Source organism: Chenopodium album, chromosome 9, assembly GCF_948465745.1.
Source record: "Chenopodium album chromosome 9, dcCheAlbu1.1, whole genome shotgun sequence".
Taxonomy (NCBI): Eukaryota; Viridiplantae; Streptophyta; class Magnoliopsida; order Caryophyllales; family Amaranthaceae; genus Chenopodium; species Chenopodium album.
The window spans coordinates 40316411-40339553 of record NC_137842.1 but is presented as its reverse complement, the minus strand read 5'-3'; the positions used below and the strand labels follow the sequence as shown (position 1 = coordinate 40339553).

The 23143-nt window shown below is 35.6% G+C and overlaps 1 long non-coding RNA gene across 1 annotated transcript; it reads right to left on the bottom strand.

Moving 5' to 3' along the window:
• Positions 1-18791: 18791 nt before the first annotated feature.
• On the bottom strand, positions 18792-22941 carry LOC145559758 (uncharacterized). Its single transcript, XR_014092931.1, has 3 exons — positions 22763-22941; positions 19889-20025; positions 18792-19134 (listed from the first exon to the last, which is right to left on the bottom strand). It is a non-coding gene; the product is annotated as an uncharacterized LOC145559758 (long non-coding RNA).
• Positions 22942-23143: the final 202 nt, after the last annotated feature.

Genomic DNA, 23143 nt, shown 5'->3' with positions numbered 1-23143 from the left:
TTTGGGGGCTAGAAGAAGGGAAGGGGCGGTAATTGGGGTTGAGGAGAGGTAAGGGGATGGGTTTTAAAGGGAGGGGCAGTAATTGCGGTGGGTTTTGCGGTGGGAGTGAGTTTCGTGGTGGATGACCAAGAGGGGGTGGATTTCGTGGTGGAGGAGCTGCCGGAGGTGGTAAAGGAGGGCTGTTGGAGGTGGTAGGTAGGTGGTGCAAGGGTTTATCTAATTAATTTAAGTTTAAATGCTATAAATTACAATTTAGACGAATAATGATGTCATTAAGAGTTTAAGTAGGCTGATTAAGAAAAAAGGTAGTAGTTACTGATCAAGGGTTAGATAGGTCGTTAAACTACTACCCTAATCAAATTAATCATTTATATACCTAAACTACCCTAATACAAGTATAGGAGCAAGTAAAGGGTTGAACCACTAAGGAAGCTCACTCATTCAACATCAATTTTCACTAAAGCAAGAGTAAAAAGGGGAATGTTTTTGTTGGTTTTTGAATAAAGAGCACTAAAACTACAAATAAGCAAAGATAATGATGATTAAAATCAAGAGAGACGACGCTAGGGATACGGGGGTCTCCAATATGATTAGAAAGAGGGGAATAATGGTGATTATCATGAAACACATGCCAAAGAACACACGATTCTACCTAAACAATTCATTCTCATGCAATAGTCTAGGCAAATCAATGAAAGAGGTCTACACTAATAAGGATCATTCTCATACATCCTATTAGTTACAATCAAATCAAGAGAATAAAGAAGCACAATCCATAAAAACTCCACTTTAATAACTCATTCTCATGCAATCATTAAAATAGAGATGATCTTAATCTAGTTCAAATCACTTTCATGCATTTAAACTAGAAAACATCAAATAGAGTGCAACAATAATTTCAAGCTATTAAAAATCATGTCTTTCATCAATTTATGGCATAAGTTCAATCCGACCATCATCATTCATCCAATATCAACTCATATCTTCCACCCCCTTCCCCTAGCTAAAAGTTTAGCCTAGAGAAGGGGGATTAAACAGAATATCAAAACTAGAAATAAACTCAAGAAACTCAAAACAAAACATGATTAAAAACAATGAAAACAATAATAACTAGATGAACTAAAAAGATTAACAAAAATAAGCAACAATAAAGCAAATAAATAAAACTAAAGGAAAGGATTAGAGATTACTAAAGAAAGGATTAATGAAAGATGAAAACTTGAAGTCTTGCTTGATTAAAGATTAAACTTGAACAAGTTGAATACCATAAGGAAATTTGAGTAACAATCTACTTTCTCTCTCTAAAATTATCTAATCCAACCCTAAGAGAGAGAAGCTCTCCTAAACTAATTAAGAAAATAGCAACATATTCTCCTTTAATTACCCCAAAAATGGGTATTTATACTAAGCTAAATAAAAGAAAAAGAAAAGAGAAACAAAAGAAAAGAAAAGAAAATAAAGAAAACTAACTAAAATAAATAAATAACAAAACTAAAATAAAAAAAGAAAATAAAAAGGAAAATAAAACCCAAAAACCCCCTAAAATCCCATCAGACCCACGAAATCCCACAAAACCCCTTCATTTCGTGGCTGCTCTAATCTTTGATCTTCTTCACCATCACCGCATCATCAACCATCATCTTCACCGTTCAATCATCATCAACTATAATCGAGCATCAAATCGTGGCCATCCGATTTTCATTAAAATCACGTGAAAAGCTCGTGATTGAACCCACATTTGCGCGCCCGCGAAGACATCGCGCAGAGGTCGTGCAAATGCTACTGCCTCGAATCTGAATTTGGACTCCATTTGTGCGCCTTCTGACAGGGCTGCGTGGCCGCGAAGCTCCAATCAAATTGGAGCTAAATTGAGGCGATTATTTGCAAATGGTGAGACTGGTGGCCGGAATTCGCTGCTGGTGTAGCTGTGAATTGGTGGTTGTCGTTGTGGTGTGCGTGAGGTGATGAGTGGCTGAAGTTGGAGGTTGGTGGTGGCTACTCTGTTGACGATGGTGCAGGTGGCGCTGAGAGCTGCGTGAGGTAGCAGGGGCTGCTGGTGGTTGTTTCCGTGGCTAGAGGTGGTTGTTGGCGATTTTGTGGTTGTTGGGTAGGTGGTAATTGATGGCTGGAGTGAGTTTGGTTGGAGGTAGTTGCGAGTGGTTTGGTGGTGAAATAGGAGGCGTAGCAGATGTTTGTGTTGGTATGGAGTGCGTGGTGGAGCAGGGGAGGTTGGTTTGTGGCGTTGGGCTACTCTGCTGCTATTGTTATTGCTGTTGGGTGGTTGTTGATGGTGGTTCAGGACGGTCGTGACTCGAATTGGGAGTTGGCTGGTGGTTTGCGTGAGCAGGCAGTTGCGTGGGCTGGTGCTGTTATTATGAAGTGCGTGAAGGGTAAGGGAGGTGTAGCTTCTGTTTTGGTGAATTGAGGGAGCAGGGGTGTTGTGAGTTGTAGAGCAGGGGAAGTGTTTTGTGCTTTGGTGTGGTGAAGGATAAGGAAATGGGTGGTGATGGTTAAGGTGATAGCAGCTAGGAGGATGAAAAAGGCTTGGGAATTTGGCTTGGACCTCGAACTCGAACCTACACACAAACAAACCCGAGGATGAAACCGAGACAAATAAAAGAAAATAAATAATAAAAAGAAACTAAATAAACTAAAATAAAATTACGACAAATGAATAAAACTAAAGACTAAAAAAAAATAAAGATAAATAATAAAATCAAATCAAATAAAAATAAGAAAATAAACTAAAACTAATCAAATAAAGATACTAAACACAAAAACACTAAAAATTACCAAAACACTCAAATAAAAGACAAAAGACGAGAATAAGAAAATAATAGAAATAAAGGATAGAAAGAGTAAAATTATTGGAAATTAAGCTGAAAAACTATTCAATAAACACCCCTAAAAGTGACATAAAAGTCACTTATCAGTTACTAGAATTAATATGTTTTAGGGATAGTAATTAACAACTTTTTTTTAGGGGTAGTGTAGGGAATATTTCAAGCATCCCACACTTGAGCCCCACTGTAATCATACACTTAAGCATGGTGGCGTCCAAAGAGAAAGAAGCTAGAGCAAAAGAGTCGCCAACAAGTTTTAGGATCTTGTAAACCGTGCACAGGGTGAAGGTTACACCCCTTAACGATCCAGGAGATCGTTAACTCCAAAAGGTATGGAACCATGACTAGATGTTCGGGGTTGAAGGTACAAATCCAGCCTAAAAGAGATTGAACTTGCCCTAAAAATAGGCCTTACTTTATTCTTTTCGTATTCATGTGCGCTTGCTGACTAACATGCAATTAATAGGTTTACCCTAAACCTGTTTAATCTATGTTGGTTGAATATTAATGCACAAACAAAACTATTATTGGCAATCACTTGAATTATAAGCATATTAGCCTAAACAAGATTATTAATTATCTTATTAAGCGTGATTACAAGTACAAATTCCCTTTTAACATGCATAAAAGGCGTGATCAAGCAATACCAATAATAATATCAAGCAACATAACAATAACAATCATCATCATAATCATAATCATGATAATAATCATAATAATATTACTAATATTCTCAATCTCATGAAGGCATAATAATATTAGCAAGATTCTAGGCATGATACTAACAAGATTAATTATAAACCCTAGTATGCCAGTAAACAATAAAGATCAATTAGCCCTAACATGACACTAACATGATATTAGGAATTAAAGTTATTACCCTAAACATGATACTAGAAATCATAAAGACATCCTAACATGATACTAGATAGGAGATAAAATAATTAAAGCATGATTTTAAAATAAAATAATAATTAAAATTACTTACTTGGATGCCTCGTATCTCTCTCTAATAACAAGATACACACGTTAGTAACTCAAGGAAAATAATAAATCAAACAGTTAAATTAAATAATTGAAATAGAGATTTAGGACCAAACCATCAGAAATATCATACCTTTCACGTATAGGGCGAAGACAACTTTGAACTTGGCTAGGTGTGTCTAGAACTAATGAGTGAGGAATTTTGAGGGAGGGGATGTTTAGAAAAAGAATAGAGAGAGAAAGCTTCTAGCTTTAGAGAGAGAGAGAGATGATGATGGTTGTGAATTCATCAAAAACGGGGAGATACGACCCCTATTTATAGAAAAAAGAGCACGGGATAAAAAAAAAATCATATTCGGAATAAAATAGCTCATGTCGCCAACGACAGGAGTCAGCGCTAGACGACAAGAGCAGCACCAGGCGACATCCTCGTCGTCTCGCGCTGATTCAAAAGTACAACGCGCTTTTGTACTTGGAATCATCTTTTAAACGGGTTAACATGTAATTTCGCGTCTAAACAGATTTTAAATCATATTTGACAAATAATATATTTTATTCAAAATAAAACATCTTTTAAAAATATAATTATCAATCCTAATCTTATTAGAATGAAAAAGAACATTCTAGATATTCCTAGAAAATTAAAATCAATCCTAATCACTTTAGGAATAATAATTAATAGGCCCTCCTCTAGATCATTGGGCCACATCATTTAAAATCATTGGGCCTAAATTAATTTAATTCATAACTTCCTCGTTATTCATCGGAATTGGGCTTATAATATATCATTGGAAAGCTCTTTTTGAGCCCAATCCAACTACACTATTATTGGACCCTTATCATGGACCAAACCAAATTGGAATGGCTTTTTTTCAAAAATAGAGTAAGAAAAGAAATATTTTTGAAAACAGAAAGAGAAATATTTTAAGAAAAACATCCTCATTACTAGACTTTTCACACTTCCACTTTGTTCGGTAATCAAATAACGTGAAAGCTGGGTTTAGTTTTGGGGAGACAGATTTGGGTGTCTACACAAGCCCCCACTTTGACTGAGTTTGGAGAAACGCAAGTTTCGAAAACAAAAGTCAAAGTAGCGATAGGGACGGAGAATGATTCATAACGTTCTGCGATCCTAAATCATTCTTGTAACGCCGATACCTGCAAACTAGCGTTAGTTAAACAGATAAAAGATTTAAGAAACGCGTATCTTGCACCGTCGAGCACACGTCTCTGGGGTAACCGATTTTTGTTGCTGCATTTGTTGGTGACGACTTTCTTCCTAGACCTGTTCAACGGGCCGGATCAGGGCTAGACCGGGCCTTAATTATATGGGTCGGGCTGGACTAGGGTCAATGTTAATCTGAAATGGGCCGGGCCGGGCCGGGCCAGGTTAGGTGGACTCAGCCCAGCCCGATCCATGTAAACTTTGTCATCAAAGCTGAATTGGGTCTTCAAAGGGCCGAGTATAATAGGAAAAGGATATTACATTTATAAATTATTACAAACTAGGGTCTTCATTAATCATTATCATTATCATTATGACATTATGTTACTTTTTTTTTTTTTTTTTTTTTATAAAGTGACATTATGTTAGTTATGTAGTTATGTATCATATATATTAATCTTTAATAAAAACCTTGATATTTAGAAAACTTATTAAAATTCCTCAAAGCTTTCAAACTTCACCTGCAATCACGATTAGATCCCAATTTCACATTTTTTTTTCTTTTGAAATTGCAATTTAACATTATATTCGTTGACGATAATCATAAATTCGATGGAACCATTATAGATTCCATAAACACTCAACAAAAAAGCTAAAATTTGTGGAGTTACCAAATTATTGGACGATCTACAGTGAAGCACAGCGGAGCAAGCAAGAGAACGGAGGAGAGAGACTACTAATTTGGGAGAAATTTTGGGATTTTTTTAGGTTTTATAATTTGGGAGAAATTTGGGGATTTTTTTAGGGTTTATACTTGAGTGAAGAGAAAATGATACATATTACAGAGTATAAAATACAGAGAGTTAGAAAAATAGAGTTAGGAGAGAGAATCAGAAAATTAGAATGAGAAAGAGTTAGAATAGAGGATAAAAAGCCCTCAAAGTGTAACCCTTTTCCAGCCCTTTTAAAACCAAGTCCAACCCTTTAAAAGCCCATAATTTCATAACCCTTAGAAAGCCCTCCCATATTACATATTGGTCCGGCCCGGCCCTGTTTAATTTAGGGCTGGATCAGGGCTTTTAGTGGGGGCCCGTCCATTTGTGCAGGTCTATTTCTTCAACAAGCTAGGGAACGCCATCTTGCCATTGTTGATGTTGTGGTCGTGCTTCGTTGCCGTTGATATTCACTCGACTTTGAACAAAATAACTTCTTTTTGAGGAATGTTCACTCGTCTCTAAACAATGGAGCTTTTAGAGGGATGTTCACTCGTCTCTGAACAATGGAGCTTTTAGAGAGATGTTCACTCGTCTCTGAACAATGGAGCTTTTGGAGGGATGTTCACTCGTCTCTAAACAATGGAGCTTTTAGAAGAAATGTCCACGCGTCTCTGAGTAATGGGTCTTATTAGGATGCCCACGCGTCTTTAAGCAAAAGAGCTTGAAAATAAATGCCCATGCGTCTTTGAAAAAAGAGACTTGAATGATATACCCATGCATCTCTGAGAAAAAGAGCTTTTTGATATGTCCACGTGTCTCTGAACAAAAGAGCTTAAATAGGATGCCCATGCATCTCTGAGAAAAAGAGCTTGAAAACAAATGTACACGCGTCTCTAAACAAAGAGCTTTGAATGATATGCCCACGCGTCTCTGAGCAAAAGAGCTTTTTGATATGTCCACGCATCTCTGAACAAAAGAGCTTAAATAGGATATCCACGCGTCTCTGAGCAAAAGAGCTTGATAGGAATGTCCATGCGTCTCTGAACAAAAGAGCTTTGATACTTGAATGTTTGTTGAGATCGTCCGGTTGGATGCGAACAGGAGCTTTGCTGAATGGTTGTATCCTGTAAAAATAAAAAGATTGCAAAAGACTTTGCTGGTGTTTTTCTTAGGGTTGACCTAAGGTGATTGATTGGCTTGAGGTAGAGTAAATGTGTTTTAACACGTGTGTGACTCTTGTGTCACTTAATGTGTTTTGACACATGTGTTAGACTCAATTCGAGGTGACATGACTCAACGTACATGACTCGTGTGTGCATTATAATGTGATTATGCGACTCGAAAATGCAAAAAGGCAAGCAAAAAATTTCTGTCATTTTTTGTGGAGGCTATCGACTTTCTCCCGAAAAAGAAAGATACAAAAAGGAAGAAGTGAAGTGTTGGATGGTATGTTGAATGAGCTTAGTCAAATGTATGAGTCCACGTTGTATCTCATAGTGAAAGGATTAATTCATCCTAGGCTATCTGAATTGTTGACTTGATGATGAAAGTATTTGGGTAACTTAGGCACGGAGGCTAAGCACTTCATACTTTGTGATGCAATGATGATTACACCGATAAATGATTTCGACATGACAAGGTATGCATGCTTCAACGTTGTATTAAGATTTCATGACAAAGGGTTCCTAAAGGTAGAATTATTTGGTCATGTATCTATGATGTGTGTGAAAGTGATACTAAAGTTAGGCCGCAAAGGCTAAATGTATGGAAAGATATTATTTCAAGAAGAGTCAAATGATGGTGACTCTTAGGCTAGGTAAGCTAATGATGTAGGGATCAAGCCCCCAAGTCTAGCTCTAAATGGATAGGGATGAGCATAGGAGATCCCTTGATATGATCAATTATGAAGGTAAATATGAATGTATTTTTATTACGGCCGCCCCCCAATGTGAGGTTTCTGTATCTGTTAGGAATAAGGCCGAACGTAGCTCTAGTCGAACCTCGCACAAGTGTGTATACCTCAAAAAGGTCTTTTTAAAGATTGTAACGTGGTTAGGCTAAAAGTGGAAGAAGAATGGGATAAAGGCTCAAGACCCTAGATTAGCCCCCAAGGTGTGCAACCTTGTTTTTGAATCTTAGTATTTGTATGCTTGAGGTTTCTTCACTTTTTAACTCTCTTTCTTTTGTTTATTTTTTTCTCTTTTTTTTTTTTCTTTTGCATTTGCATTTTTTGATAAGTGAGGGCAATCCCGATCATGCGGTCTATCACTCACTTGGCATTCATGTTTCTCAGGCACGGTACCTAGCACTCGATAAGAGACGCAATATGAGACGTGTTCATATCAAAGATATATTCATATAAAAGACATTGGAACACTCACCCTTTTGTACACTTTTTATTATTTCTATTTTTGCAATTTTTAATCACTCAAGCTTTTGTTCTTTAAAAATTGCATAGATTGCACACCATCCTATCCCAAGGTTAGGTAGATGTGGGTCGAAGAAAGAAAGGTCTATCGTTGGACGAGGCTCAAAGTGGTTTATCAAGAAAGGATTGCATATTTGAAGGGTGAAAGGTGATATAATGTGACTACAAGGGGTGCCTCAAATCATTAGTATACCTTGTGCTTAGTTCGACATGGATTTTTTTTCTTTTTCTTTTTTTTTTTCCAATGCAATGCGATAACTATATGCAAAAAAAGAAATGCTCATTTTATTAAAAGGTACAAAGAAAAAAAAACCTACAAAATGAGATCTAAGGAAAATAAAATTTGCTTACGCTAGACTTATTGGGGAAAGGATAAATAAAAGAAATAGAAAACGAGGTCACAAAATCTTGTCGTTGAATCTCGCCTCGTGTCTTACGCTCTTAGTGTCATTCGATCTTCTTGCTAACTGGAGGTATGGGAAGCTTGTTATTATCAATAAAATATTAGATGGCATCCCTTAGCTTCCAACAACTCTTAGTAGTATGACCCCTACCTTGATGGTATTTGCAGTGTGCATTGAGATTCCAGCTAGCCGTCCTCCTTTTAACTGGTGGATCTTCTAATGGTCCAATAAGAGTTATGAGACCTTTAGCATGAAGGCAATCAAATGTTGTGTCATAACATTTGCCAATAGGAGTGAACTCTTTCCTTAGTTTCTTTTTAGACCCTTGATTATCCATGGCTAAGACTTCATTGAGATCAAAGGTACTAACATTGTTACTAGAGTGGGAGTTTTCGCGTTCTTCTTTCCTTTCCAGCCACTGTTTTTTCTATTATTAGTAGCTTTTTGGTTTGCAAGGTCATCTTCGGTTTCAATACCTATGTCATAGACGACTTTGAAAGTATTCAAGTTGTGTTGATATTTCAAATGCTTTGAATACTTGTCTCGAAGGTTCTTGATGAACATCCTTATAGACTCCTTTTCAGTAGGGACCTCGACCATATTAGCGGAAGTTTCCCTCCACTTGTTAAAGAAAGAAGTGAACCCTTTGTTTTCCTTTTGCTTTAACATCTCAAGTTGTCTATGGTTCGTTTATACTCGAATGTTGCACTTATATCTATCAATGAAAGCGTTTATTATTCCATCCCAAGTAGAGGTATTCTCTTTATAAAGAGAAAAGAACCAATTTTGACAAACGGTTTCTAGAGATAGTGGGAACAAAGAGTGAAAGATATTCCTATCAATTCCCTTAATGTTCATTATAGTTTCAAAAGCCCTTAAGTGAAAATAAGGATTGTCTGTTGGCTTGAACCTAGGGATGTCATTGGCATTGAACTTCTGCAGAAGAAGTTCCTTGTCCACTAAGAACCCTTGTGAGCTAATGCCCTAGAACCTATAGTCATTGGATAGTTTGCTAAATCTTTCTTGCATGAGCTCCATTTGTTGTTGCTTCACAGGGTCATTGATTTGAAGAGCCATAGCCTTCATTAATTTAGTTAAGTTGGCCACGTCCTTCCTAAGTTCATTGACTTTGTCTTGAGTTGCCATTATCTTCTTAACTTTTCTTTTTCAACTAATTGGTTTGTTAAAAAGTAGTACTTGAACAAAGGTGTTGTCCTTGATTAAGCACCCTTCTCTCCTTGACCAAGTGCTGTAGAAAGGGAAATTGGGGATATTTACTGTTAATTATTTAACTTAAACTCTATTCAACATGCAATAGATGGAAGGAGGTTGGAGGAATGAAGATTGTGATATAGAGAAAGCATGTATAGAACGGAAAGATGACGTAGATGGGGATATATAGAAGAATTTAGGAATAAAGTGGACCCCCAACTCGAATGACGGAAAGAACGACTCGTGCATAAACCTAAGACATGATCATTATGGTGAAATATACTCAAAGTGTGTGCTAAGACTAGTGAGTGTAGGTGACATTTTTGACTCGCGTCATGACCATGTGACTAGACTCAAGCAAAGACTAAGTTAAGACTTCACGTATGTGCACTAAACTGGACAGGCTGTAGTATTTTAGTCATAACTTTTTATTTGTGACTCCAAATTGAATGAAACCAACTCCAAATGAAACATAAAACTCGGATCTACAGATCCGGAGGTTTTATGACTCGTAACTCTTCCTATAACTCAGGATATGACCAAAACAAGTTGACGTTTGTGCATTATACGGGAATAAAAAACCGGGTTGACTCAAAGGAACTATGACTCGATTTTAGACATATTTATTAGCTCAAATCAATTAATCACTTAATTAGGCAATGTCCTTTAGTCCTTGGTTAGTTTATTTAAGCATATTAATAATTACAAATAAAACTAAACGGTTAGTTTAATCACATGTAAGTATGCATAAGCAAATAATGCACAAGTAATTGAGTAGTCACAACATGATGCAATGAGTTTGCAACCTAACCATGGATCTAGTTCTCTAAAGTTCAGGATATGGGTTATTAAAAAAGGGTCCATGGTTATGAGTTTGGATGCACCGCGCGGAAGCCTTACCTTTAGAAGGCTTGGCGCGAGTGGATGGGACCCCACAAGTTAAACTTGCTTCCATGGTTTGGTGAATTCAACAAACTCGGATGTACCCTTTGTTTCTAGGAGCGTTCGATTGGGTAGATGGAGCGTGAATTCTCAGAGGGTTATGGCCATATGTAGAACACATATGGGTTTCAAAAAAAAGGGAAAAACTCAATCAGAAAGTAAAACAGAGCAAATAGTACTAGAAAGCTAGTCGAAACAAGAAGGTTAATTTCTGGCTCTGTATTGGAAGAATTCGGCGCGGGAAAATAGCGTCTATTGCTAGACGATGCCACTGTCGCCAGACAAAAATTACTGTAGCCAGGCAACAGAGCCATCTCTCGGCACTGACGCTGTTTTCTCAGCGTTAATTCCTACATGCGTCGGCAGCTTTCTATCTTGAATTTTCCAGTTTTTTTCATAGCGTTATTTCGACTTTAGTTGTGAAAGATATTTCCCTAATTTCCTACGTGTAAAAATCCTATGTTTTCGACGCATTACGGATGGTCTTTCCAATGCAAACCTTTTTTATGCTTATGCCAATAATGTTAATCAAAATTACGCACATGAAATACTTAGAACTTTTCGAGTCTCATCCACTCATTCTAAATCATTGCCAAAATTAAATTTTAGGAATTTAAATAGAAATCCTCCCCAGCGGAGTCGCCAAAAAACTGTAGGGAATATTTCAAGCATCCCACACTTGAGCCCCACTGTGATCATACACTTAAGCATGGTGGCGTCCAAACGGAAGGAAGCTAGAGTAAAAGAGTCGCCAACAAGTTTTAGGAACTTGTAAACCGTTCACAAGGTGAAAGTTACACCCCTTAACGATATAGGAGATCGTTAACTCCAATAGGTATGGAACCATATCATGACTGGATGTTCAGGGATGAAGGTACAAATCCAACCTAAAAGAGATTAAACTTGCCCTAAAAATAGGCCTCTACTTTATTCTTCTCGTATTCATGTGCGCTTTCTGACTAACATGCAATCAATAGGTTTACCCTAAACCTGTTTAATCTATGTTGGTTGAATATTAATGCACAAACAAAACTATAATTGGCGATCACTTGAATTATAATCATATTAGCCTAAACAAGATTATTAATTATATAATTAAGCGTGATTACAAGTACAAATTTCCTTTTAACATGCATAAAAGGCGTGATCAAGCAATAACAATAATAATAATATCAAGCAACATAACAATAACAATCATCATCATCATAATCATAATCATGATAATAATCATAATAATATTAATAATATTCTCAATCTCATGAAGGCACAATAATATTAGCAAGATCCTAGGCATGATACTAACAAAATTAATAACAAACCCTAGCATGTCACTAAACAATAAAGATAAATTAGCCCTAACATGATATTAGGAATTAAAGTTATTACCCTATACATGATACTAGGAATCATAAAGACATCCTAACATGATACTAGGAAATAAAATAATTAAAGCATGATTTCTATATCAAAAGAATAATTAAATTACTTACTTGGATGCCTCGTATCTCTTTCTAATAACAAAATACACGCGTTAGTAACTTCAAGGAAAATAATAAATCAAACAGTTAAATTAAATAATTTAAATAGAGATTTAGGACCAAATCCTCAAAAATATCAAACCTTTCACGTCTAGAGCGAAGGAAACTTCGAACTTGGCTAGGTGTGTCTAAAACTAATGAGTGAGGAATTTTGAGAGAGGGGAGATTTAGAAAAAGAATAGAGATAGAGAAAGCTTCTAGCTTTAGAGAGAGAGAGAGATGATGGTTGTGAATTCATAAAAAACGGGAAGATACAACCCCTATTTATAGAAAAAATATCACAGGATTAAAGAAAGTCATATTCGGAATAAAATACCTCATGTCGCCAACGGCAGGAGTCATCGCCAGACGACAAGAGCATTGCCAGGCGACAGCTGCCATGCGACAGCTGTCAGCCTCGTCGTCTCGCACTGATTCAAAAGTACAACGAGCTTTTGTACGCGGAGTCATCTTTTAAACGGGTTAACAGGTAATTTTGCGTCTAAGAAGATTTTAAATCATATTTGACAAATAATATATTTTATTTAAAATAAAACATCTTTTAAAAATGTAATTATCAATCCTAATCTTATAAGAATTAAAAAGAACCTTCTAGATATTCCTAGAAGATTAAAATCAATCCTAATCACTTTAGTTATAATAATTAATAGGCCCTCCTCTAGATCATTGGGCCTAATTTAATTTAATGTAGAACTTCCTCATTATTCATCTGAATTGGGTTTATAATATATCATTGGAAAGCTCTTTTCGAGCCCAATTCAACTACACTATTATTAGACCCTTATCATTGACCAAACCAAATTGGATGTCTATTTTTCATGAATAGAGTAAGAAAAGAAATATTTTTGAAAACAGAAAGAGAAATATTTTATAAAAACATCCTCATCACTAGACTTTTCACACTTCTAATTCGTTCGATAATCAAATAACGTGATAGGTATTCATCACTGGGGTTGGATTTGGGGAGACACATTTGGGTGTCTTCAGGTAGTAATTCACAAAGACCCCTTTTTGAGTTCGTAATTAACAAATTCTCCTTTTTTTTTAGAATAATTTTACTTCGTGTAATTAAATTTTTGGCTTTTTCACCATTTATTGAGTAATTTTTTTTATTCACCATATACGCTTAACTTTCGCAAAATATTTTTAGATTGTTCAACTAATTAATAAAAAAAACTTTTAAAAAAACCACCTCCAGCCACATGTTAGCCTCCTTCCGCCGGTGATAGACCACCTCTCCATAATCGTCACTAAGCCTAGTCTCCCCACCGCTTGCCTAGACCCCCTTTCCCTTGCACATCTACGCCGCCCCTCCCCCCAGCCCCACGTCGATGCCTTTTCTCTTGAACCACCGTACCCCGCCTTTCTAGCTTAGCCGAAACCAAACCACCACCCTAAAACCCCTTCGTTGATAGTTTAGACCCATTCCCTACGTCGTCGCTGCCCACCTTAGCCGAAAACTATATCATCACCCCAAACCCTAATACCCCTAAATCAAAACCCTAGATTTTGATTGGGGTTTAGAGGGTGGAGATGGAAAGGGGTAGGGGAAGGGGAAGGGCAATTTTGGTTCGGCGGCGTGGGGATAGGTTTGGACACAGCGGTGGGGAGAGGAAGGTTTTTTGAGGGAGAAAAGGGGTTTTTAGGATTAGAGGAAGGATGGTTCAAGGGAAGGAAAGAGGTTTCGACAATGAAGGGTCGGGGTTGCAGTGTCACATGCGTAGGTGTCGCTGGCGCGAGGTTCAAGGTGAAAATCACATTGGTGGGTGTAGACATCTACTTTTGGCCTCCTATCCCAACAGAAAGTGCAATGACGATAAATAAAACCATCTTTGTGTTGGATCGAAGTGAAGAATACTTATGGAAAACTGGTTAAGCCACAAAACACAAAATACTAGCCCAAATTTAAGAAAAAGCCAAAACAAAGGTCCAAGTAACTAAACCCGATCATAATTAGGCTTAAGCCCGTGCTTAAAACCTAATAATGACGGATTTAGGAGCGCCTAGGTTAAATCTTAGTGTTGCCGCAGAAAAAGCCGCGCGCATCTTAAAGAGGCGCGCTGGGCTGCCGCGCGCAACTAATTCAGTTGCGCGCGACACCCAACGCAACCCCCAGAGTTGCGCTGCGAAAGATTTAGAATTATACGAAAAATATAAAATCGAATTTTACCATAAAGCCGCGCACAAGACAATTAGTTGCGCTTCCCATAGTAGCGCAACCCAATCACTTGCGCTGGGATCTATAAATAAGAGCTTAGACCGAGGCTTAAAGAGACAGAAATTAACCTAAAACTCTGGAGAAATACTTGTGAACTTGTGCAACCTAGCCCCTCTTGACCTAAACACTCACCCTTTTGATACTTTGTGTAATACCCCGTATTTTTATACGTATTTTATTTAAAGTATGTATTTTATAAAGTATTTAAATAGTTGTAATTATTTTAATTAATATTATTATTAAAGGAAAGTTTATTTAATTATTTTATTTAAAAGTTGGGGTTTTATTTTAGGAAAGTTTAATTTTCAACAAGTTTTATTAGGGAAGGAATTAGGAAAACCTAAAAGAGGAAAGTTTAGGGAAGAGGGTTAGTAGAGAAGGGGTATAAATATCCCACTTATGAGGCAAATCAAACTTTGCCCAGAGTGGAGAAAACCCAAGGTAAACTTCTCTCTCTCCTCCTTATTTTTCTTTCTTTTTCTTTTTCCCCTTCCCCTTATTTTTTTTTCGGCTGCCCTTCTCCCTCACCACCGCTGCCAGCAGCGCAAGCCGCCAGCAGCAGGCAGCCGGTGGTGGCTGCCGTTCTTCCTCCTCTTTTTCCCCCTTTCTTTTTCGAACTATATATTTATAAAAAAAAAAACTTAGCTTTCTTATTTTAATTTAACCTATGCTTAGATCTAATTATAATTTATGAGTTTTGGGATTTAATTTTGATGTTTGATAATTGTAATTGTATGAATTAATTTTCAGATTTGGTTTTTAATTAAAAAGCCCCAATTTTTGAAACCCTAGGTTCTTGTTTCATGATTTATTGAAAGATTATGATGTATAATAGGGTAGGCCTTTGTTTTAAGTGTTTTAAAACCAAATTACAGCAAGTTTTAAGTATAATAAAGTGCTGAAATTTTATGTAGAACACTTAATATTGGGTTTCTTGAAGAAATTTTAATTACCCACTAATTGGGACTTAATTTAGGGTGTTTTAAATATAATTTCAGCTTATTCTAATTAATTTATGAAGGGTTTTAAAATAATATATATTGCTGGAAATTTGTTTAGAGTGAATATTAATACTCTATTATGGATTTAATGCGTAGGAGACTTTGAAGTAAGCGATTTCTACTAGTTGTGGCAGTTTTAATAACGTACTCAAGGTACGTTCGCGTACTTAGCATATTTTGATGATGTAGAATCATGCTAGGTTTAATTTCAATCAATTACAAGTAGTATCATGCTAAGGTTTATGTATTGAGTTGTGAATTATTGGTGTTGGTGATTGAATTGTGAAGCATGAATTATTTGTGATGGTTTATGGATTGGAAAATTATATTTTGGCATGATTATATGGACTACATATTTATTTATGGCATGATAGAGAGCATGTTTAATTAAACTAATTGTTTAATTATGTTTGGAATATTGAAAAGAAATTTTATTATGGTCCATATAATTTTTATTGATGCTTTAAGTATGAGAAAGGAGCTATATAAGTGTCTATGTACACAAGGAATAAATTGTATGTTGGTGCCTTTGTGCACTTAAGGTGTTTTTAACACCGAGGGATAGGATTTTTGGCGCTTTATGCGTTTAAGTTGTCTTTGACACTGAGGTAGAATTAAAAAGGGTTCAACATTAAATATTATGTGGTCACTAAATATTCAAGAATTAAATTGGTATGTTTGAGTGATTGAATTATTATTGATGATTGAATTGTTATGCTTTGAGGGTCATCACCAAGTCTAATAATATGTAAATAACGTAAAGTGAAAGAGATTACGCACCAAAACTCTTGGAACGTATATACCTTGAGTATGAACATATGGGGGGAGTTATGTGACTTTATATTTGATCATAACTTCTAACGGAGTACAGGACGCTGTATATTCCTTTTTATTATTATTATTATGCGCTGGAATTCCGCCACCTATGTGTGGCACAGGTTTGTTGCTGGCACGGTTAGCTCCTGTGTCAGTTAACCACAATTTATTGGGGGAGGTATAGTTGGAAACCCGTTCGATGCGTAATCAACGCTAAATGAATTATTTAGTGTCTAGTTAAAGTGTCTTGTTGATTGTTGTGTGTGCTTGTAAACAGGTGCAATGAGGTAAGTGTGTGTGATGATAGGAGAATGCATGTTAGTGTGTTTAATTACGCTTATGTACTCAGCTTTGCTGATTGTGTGTGTTGTTTGTGTCTGGCCATGTCTTTATCTTGGCCCTACGATGATCCATTTTAATGGAGAGTAGTGGGGGCAAGTAGAGATACACTTTTCAGGTATTGAAGCATGTTCATGACGGGGCATGAGTGAAGAGAGAATCATGCTAGCTTCCATTAGGATATGATGTGTTTTATGCATTGAATATTTTATTATATTACTTTATGGACTAACACAAAAGTTTGGTTGTTTCGGTTTTGAATAAGGGCCTTAAATGGTTCCAAGTTGTAGTGGATTTTATTTGACTTTGGTTTTGTTGATTTTCAACTTTACTTTCGTTGGTTTGGTTTTTAAATTGTGTTATTTAAATAGTTTTGGTTTTCAAGTCTTCCGCTGTGTATCTTTGATAGTTGCCTTAGCCGTTTTCACGGTGGCGGTAATGTCTTAGATATTCCTAAAACGTATTTTAAAAAGAGTAAAGTGTGTATTTAAAGGAAAGGAATTTCTAGGGTGTTACACTTTGTTACTACGGTGGAGATTCCCCAACAAGAAGGAGTCCATAAGTGTTCTAAACGGAGATCTAGCAAGGAGAAGAGGTAAATTCCTAAGCACTTTGTTAAATCACATTTATTTTCTTGTTTAAAAGAACCTTAATTAATTAATTAGTGTTGTTTGATCACCTTTAAAATAATTATTTAATCAATTCCACATAGTTTCTTGCGTTAAATAAAGATTAGAATTGAATTAAATAATTGTTGGTTGATCACTTAAGCCAAGGCGAATATTGTTTATTTTCTTGTTCTTTTCACAAATTTGATTAAATAAGAATAACGACATTACGATGTAATTCCTACGTGATTAATGCTTGTAAATAAAATCAACTAACATATTTTTAGGTATCGCGTTGCATATATTGTTTGGTGATGAAATTGTAAAAAAGGAAGAGCTAGTAGAGGCTGCACTAAGGCTAGGATAACGATTCCCCTCTAAAAGGAACGTCATTTAGTACCCTCGCTCCCGAACTCATTTCTGATTTATAAACTAATTTGGGCATGGGTAAACTTATGATTCGTGCTAATTATTCCATGAACTCCACATGGAAGAAAGGCATGAACAAGGTTTATGAGTTTTTCCTAAAACTCATTAGCGACTCCTACTTGTTTCTTACAAAAAAGCATAATGATAGAATCAATTCTTATTCAAGGTCCCCCAAACAGTCAGGAATTCAAATTGTACTACACCCTAACAAGTGTAAAGTCCTAGGCTTTTAAGTGGCCAAGGGCATTTAAGGAGAGTACCTGTAACACCCCGTCTAAAACATAAGGCAAGACGTTAGCGGAAATAACGTCGAGAAGGAAATGTCACTCTAAGGTTACCAAAAAAAAAAAAGACAATGATTAAAAAATACGAGACAAAAAAAGTAAAGTGAAAGAAATCCCAAATGAACAATAAACACTTCCAATGAGGGAAAACAACCTCAAATATGATAATCCCAAAAGAGAAGGTACAAAGATAACAAAAGCAAGTCTATAAAACTGCTAAGAAATAAAGTAAACACTCTGCTCTCAGCCCAGACTCAACAGGAACTACTCTTCACCTGCAAATAACATTAAGGTTCCACAATCAGTGGGGAGTAACTAGCAGTTCTCCCAGTACTTGTAGAAATACAAAGCTAAGTACAGAAAAGCTTAGACACTAGCATAAAACTTTAGAACATGTGGGAACAACAGCTCAAATAATATTTACCACTTAACCTCAAGGGAAAAATAAAACATGGAATCATGATTATAATACAGATCAAGCATGTGAATAGACCAACATAAAAATATTACCACAACACTAGTAGAAAAATATAAAAGGGCACCGGTTCAAAACCCCTCTATAGCACCGGTTTTAAACCGGTGGTCATGTGAGGGATGCCAATAAGTGAGGGTTTTTGCCACCGGTTCTGAACCGGTGGCAATAACACAGTTATTAGCACCGGTTTGGTTGAACCGATGCCAAAAATACCCTTAAAAAATTAAAAAAAAATTTTTTTGCTTTTTTTTCCTCTAAAATGGTCAGCAAACAACATATATGGCAATAACACAGTTATTGGCACCGGTTTGGTTCAGAACTGGTGCCAAAAATACCCTTAATTTTTTTGCTTTGTTTTCCTCTAAAATGGTCAGGAAACAACATATATATATAAACTAAAACATTTTCATTAATAACTAGGAAAAATTTACACTTTTCATCTAAAAAATAAAAGGACAACAATGTAAATTCTATGCAATTTCACTCTTCTATGCCAATTCACACCTCACTTTATCCATTTTATCTTTGCTTATACAGCAATGCAGATTCTGCAGCAGTAGCCTCCTGCCCTCTTTCCTTCAGTTCAGATCAACTTCAGATTAGCCTTTCTTAACACATCCTCCAATTCTTCCTACTTTGAACAACCTGTGCTGGAACTTACTTCCCTTGGCCCTCTTAACTTCTCTCCTGCTTGATTTAATTCATCATGCTCCAACATCACCATTCTTCTTTCTGATAGAAAACTACAACAAATCCATCAATAAATACATCACAAGGAGACAATGCTCTTTTGATAAACACACAAAAATCAAATAATAATAATAATAGTAATAATAATAGTGATATGGTTTCATTCCCTTCTCCTTTTCTACGCTTTGGGATTTAGAGAAGGAGGCTGTTAAGTTGCTGAAGCGGATTCAAAGGTTCTCAATGACGCAAGATATTGGGGCTCGTGCTGCAGCTCATATATTCACTAGGGTAGGCTTTTCTATAGCTAGGGGAGTGGGGGCCTAGATTGTATCTCGGCTTCCCACTAACTTATTGTAGGTTGTATGACTTTTGTTTTTGAAATATAATAATAATAATAATAATAATAATAATAATAATAATAATAATAATAATAATAATAATAAAAGTAATAATAGTAATAATAATAATAGTAATAATAGTAATAATAATAATAGTAATAATAATAATAATAGTAATAATAATAATAGTAATAATAATAATAATAATAATAATAATAATAATAATAATAATAATAATAATAATAATAATAATAATAATAATAATAATAATAATAATAATAATAATAATAATAATAATAATAATAATAATAATAATAATAATAATAATAATAATAATAATAATAATAATAATAATAATAATAAACAAAACAAGTTTCTGAATAAGAGTACATGACAGGCCTTGATCTAATTGCTGATATCAAGTAAAACTACATGAGTCTGGAACGAGCTCAAATTACCTTCAATGTGATGAAGTTGATTATCTTGCAATGCTGCGCTCATAGCTGCACTTGTTCACCCTTGGCACATAATATGATTATAGGATGTACTTTGCTACGTTTTTTATCTAACAGACTCAAGATTAGAGTGTTCCTAGCTGCAAAATAAAAACAGCAGAAAAGAATCTTAAATCAGCAATAACAAACAATACTATCTTACCTTTTCTTTCTGTTAATGAATTACATATAGGGAATGTTCTTTCTGAATTACTATCTTACCTTTTCTTTCTGTTGCTGTTCCGACAGCAGGTGTTGCTGCTGTTGTTGGAGTTGCTGCACTGTGCTGTAGCTGTCTATGCTGCAAGTCTGTGCTGCTGCTTTATGCTACTTCTGTCTGTGTTGCAATGTGCTGTCTGTATTGATTTCTGGTTTTTTGTTTTGTTGCTGTCCCTAGATTGGTGTTGTACCCTCTTTTGTCAACTGAGTCTAGGAGGAGGTTTGCTTTTTAAAGTTTACAGGGGTGGTGTTTTTTGTTGTTGCTCTGTGCTTGTCTCTGTGTTCTTGGGCCTTGTTTCCAGAACCCTTCCTAGAAGGTGGCTGGAAGCTTGTGCTCAGGGTGTTCTTGTCTCTTTCTCCTGTACCCTTCCTAGAAGGTAGCAGGAGATAGAGCTTGAACTATTTGGTGTTTGGTTGGCTTGTTTGTTTGGTCTTGTGGGGTTTGGTGTTTGTTATAACTTAGCTTTTGTAAGTTGTAACTTTTCCTTTTGGTAATAAAATTTCTCTTATTTTCCAAAAAAAAAAAAAAAAAAAGAATCTAAAAAAAGAGGCATTCACCTGCTGAAACAGCTACTTCAGAGAGTCTGATTTAGCATATAGAGTCTGATTTAGATGCCAGAACTATACGCTAATCTATGTAGATAGCTACCCTCTAACACTCCTAGTTATAAAGTCGAGTTCACAACTATTCTTAAAGAGTTACAGTATCCAACCCAATGCTATATAATAAAGCAATCATCCAGCATACAAATCAGCTCAATTTTCTTGCAACCCAATGCTATACAAGAGCAAGAAAAAACAAAAAGAAATATTTTCTTGCAACTTAAGCCACTGCCACAAAAAAAAAAAAACAGCTCAATTTAGCATTACATAAACATGAACAACGCCAATTCAACGCGTAATTTTGTCTAGAATTTGGATATCCACCAAATTTCACTAATCACTTTCATTCCAGACATAAATTAAAAATTTAGAAAGAAACCACCACAATTAAAAATTTAGAAAGAAAATACCCCAACTAATTCAATCAAACGCCCAATCATTTCAATTGTTCATCCCTTTTCAACAATTATGTAAGTTTTAGAGGTTAAGAGTGACTCAATAGAGATAACACCATCAGCCCCAATCTTGCCAATGGCTTCAGCAAGAATACTCCCAAACATAGGCTTAAAGCCACACCTGCCCGTAATCTTGGCTGAGCAAAAGCAGCAGCTACATCAGAGCAAAAGTAGCAGCAGCAGGGGTGCACTGCATGGAAGCACGACAGCAGGTTCAAGCTTATTCAATCAAAAGAAACCCAAAACTAATCAAAATATACCCATACCACAATCAAGAAATCAATCAAAATATACCCAAACAAATATATACCTAAAAAATCAAATTAAATGACAACTAATACAATATTCACAATACATTCACAGATCAAACTACTGAAATTCAAGATTCAAGTATCAAATACTCTGTAAACTTACAAGTCAAATACTCCGTGTACCCATGATTCAAATATTCCGTATATTCGCAATTCCAAAAGCTAAAATTAACAAAATCCTAAATCAATTACAATTATTGAAACAAATTAACAAAGCCCTAGATCAATTGCAATAAAACTGAGTTGTGTAATCTGATTTTAAACCCCAAAACTACTATCAACCAATTCAATCATCATCTATGCAATTTGACAAATTAACGTTCAATCAAATACTTCGTTGAATTCTTCCAATTCCCCAAACTTGATAATTCAATAATTATTGAAATTATATCAAATTTGCATAAAAAAATAACAGCAATTTCGTGATCGAGAAAAAAGGTACCAAACCAATGACGATTAGGTTGAATACGAGAATTTGGCAAATCACTAGACTGAGAGTAAAGAGAAAAAGGGATACAAGGATGAGATCGAAGAGTCTCTTGGTCAACTTGACAAAATTAGCTCCATGGACATCCCAAATTCAACTGCATGTTGAGTACGACATCAACTTTAAGAAAATAAAAACATTAAAATTCAAAGCTATAAATCTTAGCTAGTATACCGATATTAATCTATCTAACATATGTCGATAATCAAACACATTTAACCAAAACCCTTAACTCTAAATCTAACAAAAACAAATATTAAACAAATTATTACCAAAAATAGCACCATTCGACCAATAACAAGCATCCAAACAATCATGAATCATCAATTCATCATATCGTTATTTCACAATTACCTGAAAATCAAAATTAAGGATCCTTGAACCAAAAGCATAAATCATACTGAATTTTCAAATTCAACCCACTACCATACACTTAACATTAATTAAAAACAATCAAAGTCATATTGAAAATTAAAAAAATTACTGAGTAATTCCAAATCAAGTATCCAAACCATTAAAATTCATCAACTAAACATAGATCAAATTACAAATTTCCATCCAATATTTTACACAATACAATATGAAAACCTTTACATCCATGCAACCAAATTTCCATCACTAAAAAAATTAATCTAACATTTACAAACAACAAAAACCCTAGAAATTGAAAAATAAATCAAATTAACAATAAAAAAAGGAAAGTATATACATACCCAAAACCAAGATCTGAAGCAGAGGACTGGAGAAGAGATAGACCCGTTACCATCGCCGCCGCCGGTGAAGAAAAAGCGTCGCCGTGTATGGTGAAATGAAAGAGAGAAAAGGAGAGCGAAAGAAAGAACGATCCAGTTTAGGAGAAAGGAGAGAGAGATGGCGCCGCGGCGAGGTGGAATGGACGGCGGTACGACGGAGCTGAGAGATACGAGAAAGATCCATTTTAGGAGAGAGAAAGAGGAGAGAGAGAGAGAGCGGAGAGAGAGAGAACGATCAGAAGGAAAGAGAAAGAAAGAAGAGGGGAAAGAGAGTTTTTTTTAACAGTAAATTCCCACCGGTTCTAACCGGCGCCATTTTATTAATTTGGCACCAGTTTAGTTTGAACCGGTGCCATTTCTATTATGCTGAATTCTGCCTAATTTTTTCCCAC